The sequence below is a fragment of the Enoplosus armatus genome, chromosome 8 (assembly GCF_043641665.1).
Source record: "Enoplosus armatus isolate fEnoArm2 chromosome 8, fEnoArm2.hap1, whole genome shotgun sequence".
In the NCBI taxonomy this organism is placed as follows: domain Eukaryota; kingdom Metazoa; phylum Chordata; class Actinopteri; order Centrarchiformes; family Enoplosidae; genus Enoplosus; species Enoplosus armatus.
In genome coordinates this window covers 15883929-15888184 of record NC_092187.1, presented here as the reverse complement: position 1 = coordinate 15888184, position 4256 = coordinate 15883929, and positions in this window count along the sequence as shown.

Below are 4256 nucleotides of genomic sequence, written 5' to 3'. Positions count from 1 at the left end.
TGCTACTCTGTTGACAATCAGGTGTTGAGAGTACGTTTAGCGCTGGAGCATCATGGGGCTTGTAGGCGTTGTGCATTTCACTATCATAAAGCTACGCCAGTCAGCCCCCCCAGAAGGACTTCAAGCCCCAGAATGCATCTGTTCCGTTCTTTCGCTCTACAGGCAGCAGCATGTACGGCATCAGGGCCTTTCCCAAAACTGGCTATGGGTGAGGTCTGGTGAGGTCCAACCGGACACGTGTCTAGATCTGAATACTGACTTTTATCATTTTAGTGTTATTTTATTTATCCTTATAGGCGGGATTACATTGGCGGAATTACATTTCACTGTGGTTCTATTTTATATGATTACATGTGACAAATAAACTTGATTGATCGATTATTGTTACATTTTTGTGTGAGTCAGTTATATGTCATAATTATAAATAGACTTCATGATACAATACACTCAAAATTCACTTACAACTAAAGAAGGACAATATAAATCCTACATTAGAGTGATAAAAAACCAGCATGCCAATGTGAAACACCTCACACACTCCTAACACTTGGAAAATCCCATCAGTAATTAGGGAAGCTGAATTATTAATTTATATAATTACATTTTAGCAATAAGAATTTTTCACACTTGACATTTTGGCATGTCATAGCAGGAAAATCACAGTTCTTAATTAATGATGGCTCCCTTCCATTTAGGTGTGTGAGTCAGCTGGCATGTACAAAACAGGATCTCTGAAACTGGCACAAAGGAGTACTGCCACCTGTGTTTGACAAGTCAAACTGTGAGAAAACTCTATTACATTCTGGCAATTACATCCATTGTAACCTATACTACAGCAATCAAAACTTACTTAAACCTTGACACAGTTGACACAAATTTAGTCAACAAACTTTTATTAATTAGTTGAGGGATACTAATGCACAGGTAATACAACAAGTTTGGGAGAAAAACTGTAACAGTTCAGACTCAAAGGAGGTGTTGATGCCTCCTATGTTAGGTTCTATACAGCTTAATTTCAGATATGGAAATCTTTAATACATCATTAGTCTCATTTCACCTGTTACCTATATATCATAACCAGTTATGAGCTACAACATCATCTCTTAAAACTCTCAACAGTTTCATCACAATGGCCCCGGCAACAGAGGCAGATGCAATTTCCTGCTTTTGAAGTAGGTAGCATACAAAACGAACCACTGTAGTCCAAATAAAAGGGTAAAATTCTCAGGCTGTCTAAGGGGATTTCTAAGGATTAATCTTGGTTTTGGAAATAACATTGTTGACAAAGGGAAGACACTTGAGCCTGCTGTTTCCCCAGGTACAAAAGTCACACCACACACAGTCAGGGTAACTAGAAAGCTCCAACAACACTCCTATTTCAAGCCTATTTCATGGTATAGTAATGTGCACTAAATACAGAAACAAACACACATACATATGCCTTGTTGTCCCATATTGAATAGGTAATAATAAAGGACTCTCCCAATGTGTTTGTCATCATGTACTGAAAAAGCTCAATTTATGTGCATCATCAAAATGGATAAAATAACAGTGTATGCCGACACATAGGCCTACAATGTTCTTTGTGGTCTACAAATTTTTTCAACCTTTTTTTTTTTTTTTTTTAGATCTCATAATATGTAAAAAGCATTTTCAAAGCAAACAAATAAAAGAAGGGGAGTGAAAAAAGCCATACAATTTTGAGAAGACACATCGATATCAAAATATCAGCAAGCCAACAAAACCAGCTAAATATGGTGTATTGCTGTACTCTCTAAACATGTTGCAGTTAGCTCACACTGCGGGATAGATATGTGTTTTCCACATCATAGGAAGACAGATAGTAAAGGGTGTGATAAAATATAAAATACCCACTGTTAAAAGCAGTGCCTAACTATCATATTGCAACACCAAAGCTTGTCAGGTAAACACAGTCAATGTGACGTTATTAATGAAATGAGTAACAAGCAGCTGATGAACTGATTCTGTGCCACAGCATAACACCCAACGAAAGGTGTTACCATTCCTGACATCCAGTCATTACAAAGGTGCTAACTGTTATACACACACACACACACACACACACACACACACACACACACACACACACACACACACAGAAACAAGGTCTGGACAACATCGTATCGAAAAGGTCCGTGGACCAATCAGTGCTTGTCTAACTTATCCTCTCCGTCAGCTGAACCTGGATACAAGATAATGATCCATCCCGCTAAACAGAGACAGACACATGCATAATCATCCCCACCTGAATAAACCCCCATCAGTTGATTAATAATGGAGGAATTCAGCTCATCTTTGCTTTACGATATAAAAGGTCATGGCGTAGGGATGACACCACCTGGGACACATACATTTCAAATTCAAATGTTTCTTGAAAATGTTCTGCTGACATCAGTGCTTGATTTAAATGATGACATTGACATTTGTTGGTGCAAAATTAAGAGGACTTGCCAGTAAGGAGAAAATGGCAGGATGGACTAGTGGACTTGCTGAGTTGTATCAGGTCCTTAAGGTAGAGTGGCAAGAAAAGCACCCTTTTTATTTCACCAGAATATCCTCACATCACAACTTTATCCAAAGCTATCAGAGTGCTATCTAGGTAATACACACAAGAGAATATAAAATAGATTTATGATCTGTCTTTTTTTAAGCAAGCACGTCATTATTTTTATGGACATAGACTGCAAATATAAATCAAATATTTATGGAGTTTTCATTTTTCTCAGATCATTAATATAACTGTGGATTCAAGTATCTACTTTAAACATGTTAAAGTGAAAATATTCTCTGATTGCACACATTTTAGATTTGAAACGTAATTCCATAATAATAATGGATAATTGTTATTTTTTAAATCTGAAGCTAAACTAACATTAGAGCAGCCTTAGAATTCAACAAGACCAGTTATGGCTTTATGTGGTGAGTCATAATTATATGGTCGTGTTGGATTACAGATACTATCTATAAAGAGTTAACCATGCTGCTCATTACCCATGTAAAGACAAATTTAGTTTTTCTCTATTTTAATTTTTCATCAGAGTAAAATATTCCCCCTCCTGTTGCCTGACAGCCACTAGGTTAGGTTGAATACTCCTGGAGTGCAAAAATACAAGAGGGGAGCGAGAAGGGTTAAGGGTTAAAGTGCAAGGCAATAACTTTGAGCATCCAGGAATTAATTCATATACATCATTATATGTGAATCTTCATTTGCAAATTTTCTGTTTAATAAAAGATTACTTTCCTCAACCTCTCTATAAAAGATAGTATTTTTTAATTCTCTCCTCAGCTCTTTGATTCAAGCTAAAGCGTTGGCCAAAATACGGCCTCCTTTAAAATGGTGTCACATCATTTGATTGTGCTGCAATGGTGCAACAAGCTTCACACAAAATTCATCCTTCTGTCCAACATTTAGCTTTACCAGTCCTATTTTAGACAGAATGCTTCAAGTTTTTTTTGTTTAAAATCAATTAAACAATGCCATATTAAGTATTATTGTAACTAACTTATACCTTACAGATGGAAATCTCAAACAATCACTTGTTTAGGGTATTCTGCTTATTAACTTCAGTGTAAAAGAACTGGAAATAATCTTTTGACACTTAATTATGGTTGTCAAAGCAGATACCTTTCATCGTCGTGTGATAAAATAAGAATAAATGTCACTTAAGAGATAGCCACATAGCTGTAGGAAAAACAGAGTGGAATATGATTAACAACTGACCAACATTTTAGCTTATATGACATTTGCTTACTTAAAACATGAAAAGTAAAAGACAATAAAAGTAAAACCAGAAAGAAATAAAAAAAAAAAAAATCAAGTTCAAAACAACATTGCACTACAGCACACAGTGCAAAAATTCTGATTGCTCATGATCCAATTGGACGTGTCAGGCTTGGAAATGACAGATGGCATCATTGCTTTGAGTATATAGATATATAGATATAGATATTGTTTATGTACACAGTACAGTATATCTGTGAAAAAATGTGAAAACACTAGCTATCATTAAATGACTTCACCATGCTAATACAATATCCTTTTTAAAACCTCTCAAACACAACATGAATCTTGTAGAGGGAATTACTCTGCATTTGTTTGGAACACTACCTCTGTTTAGAAAATGCTATCTGTGTAGAAGTCAGGATTTTATCTTTGATTACTACTGACACCCCTGCTGTGAGTACAGAAACTGAAATGTGTGCCTTAAAAAGGAGACAAAAGTGGAATGGAGAAA